This window comes from Protomyctophum parallelum, assembly GCF_964188405.1.
Source record: "Protomyctophum parallelum genome assembly, chromosome: 6".
Classification (NCBI taxonomy): domain Eukaryota; kingdom Metazoa; phylum Chordata; class Actinopteri; order Myctophiformes; family Myctophidae; genus Protomyctophum; species Protomyctophum parallelum.
In genome coordinates, this window is record NC_139701.1 from 54,414,324 (window position 1) to 54,416,823 (window position 2,500).

Below are 2,500 nucleotides of genomic sequence, written 5' to 3' on the forward strand. Positions count from 1 at the left end.
GCTAAAAAGGTGTCGGAAAAAAGACCTGGACCCAAATTTACAGGCTTGTGTATGTGAGAGAGAGAGAGAGAGAGAGAGAGAGAGAGAGAGAGAGAGAGAGAGAGAGAGAGAGAGAGAGAGAGAGAGATGCAGGGAGGAGGGCTGGGTGTCAGATGTGCTGGCTAGGTGTCTGGGTGCTCAACCCTCAGAGCGGGTCGAGCTTCTTGTTATTATTATTGCTGTTGGTGAAATATGTTTGGGCAATCCTTTCTGTTTTCAATCATATATTGTGATTCGTAGCCACTAGAAATCACTCCTACTATTAGCCAGGGACAGTGGAAGTAGCTAGTAGTGTGGGTGTCATATGAGGACAGATTTAACATGCACGACTGCTGGAGAATTTATGGTAATGGAAAGTGCTTTGGTTGAGATGGAGAGTTGGGGTCTGTGGCAGACGCACGGTCTGCCAAAGGCAGACACGCGCGCACGTGCATTATGTTTGTGTGTATTTTACTACAAAGCAGACTGTAACTGCCAAACCTCTTAAATACAATTATGGTTTGGACTTATTTTGTTTCATGAGTGTTTTTTATTTTTGAGTGGTGCAACCACTCCATTACACAGCTATGCGTGTCCCTGGGTCCCTGGGTCTGTGTGTCTGTCTGTCCCTGGGTCTGTCGAAAATAGCACGAAAATAGCTTGGTTGGTAACTCTGTCATTTCTCGACCGTTTCGGACGTGGGCGGCTCGCCGGAACCGGGCCAGCTTCTCCTGGCTGCATTCCTGGGGGTCTGGATGTTTTCGGGACCCCCACATGGTAACTATCATTTCTCGACAACAATTATATATTCAGCAATCATTTAAATCAGCAACATACAGGTGACAGGTGACGGTTATAGACTCTGTTCCTAAAAATGACCTATTGATGCCAGGGTTAAGTTTAAGTTCTTGTGCACCGATGCTGAAAGCAGCCTTTACAAGTTCAGAGTTGGCAAAAGGGTCCAGAAGGCCTAGCCAATCACTGGAGCGAGTTACAATGCGACTATAGGTAACATGGATGTAATATGATGGTAATTTTCCGACCAGGGCGTTATACTGTATATGAAGAGCTCTACATGTTTAACCAGAAGGCACGCCCGTGTAGACACAGACAAAGATTGCCAGCAGCAGTACTGTGTCAAGTACATGTGCATTCCATACATATTACATTCATGTTTGCACTCAAATGCACATGTCAAAATATACTGTATTACAATCGACACTAAACAGTCTACTAGAGTGAACAGCCAGATGCTCACAGGAGATATGGATAGTAAAAAGAGTCAATGGTGCTCACAGATCAAACATGATTAAAACATGTGAAAAAACTATCGGGTCACTCAGGAGTAAAAAAAGGAGGAACAGCTCCTTGAATTATTAAAAAGTAAATGCCAACCTCGGAAGGTCTTCGCCAGGGCAAAATGAAATATAGAGACTTATATAGTAGTGGAACACTTGAGAAGAGTTGTTCAATTTCTCAACGTCAGGTTTCTCAACAGGAAAAGAGAACCCCCCACACACACACACACACACACACACACAGCCACACACACCCACACACATTTTAGGTCTTTATTTGAATCAGCAAATTGCAATTAATTTTTACAGGGAAACAAATATAATGGGGTTGACAAACTGGCCACTCGTGGTCAGTTTATGTACATGGCCCAGGCTTCCAAATATCAGTATGGCAAATCTACTTGGATTCCCAAGGTTTGTTATGATTCTAAGTAATGGACGCACGCACGCACACGCACTTGCACATGCACACACACACACACACACACACACACACACACATACTAGAGCCCTGCACGGGCCTAAAATATAGGCCCTGGCCCGGCCCGGGGCCCGTGGAGTTAAGGCCCGTCCGGCCCTAAGCCCGTTGGTACAGTCCAGAAACGGCCCGGACCCGGCCCGGAAGCCCGACATATTGTTATTTAATATTTCAAGCATGCGTGCCGCCGCCGCGGTCGCTCTATTGGTGCACGGACGCAGCAGCAGCAGCTACTCACTCACAGCTGCACTATATCGCTCTGATAAACACACATTAAGGAACATTGAACAAGAAGTCAATAACACACAGACATCACACTAAAAAGTAGCCTACTTAATTATAGTTTTATACAGTAGCTGCTGCACGTGCACCGTCAATCAGCGCAACGTGTTGTGAGCTTGCAGATCGGCTATCGCGGACTCACGCTGCATTATAAAACCCAGAGTAGACGGACAATAATAAGAACACTTACGTTATGTATCTGCAGTTTCTGCAATGTACAAATCCAACTTTGTTTAGTGTGGTAATAATGCTCCCACAGTATTTAACCCATTCTGACCGGGCACCCATTTTGGTGTCAGCATCATGTTATGCTTTATCTATTGAAAAATAGCAGATCTACAAGCTCATATCGCGCCACCGAGTGGCGCGATACGAGCTTGTAGGTCTGCTATTTTTGAAAAATCGAAGAGCGACTGACATTTTT

The 2,500-nt window shown here is 45.2% G+C and overlaps 1 protein-coding gene across 1 annotated transcript in view; it reads right to left on the reverse strand.

Moving 5' to 3' along the window:
* The window catches only part of atp11b (ATPase phospholipid transporting 11B), a 93,245-nt gene that overhangs the window by 69,317 nt on the left and 21,428 nt on the right, over nucleotides 1-2,500 (reverse strand). The window lies entirely within an intron of this gene.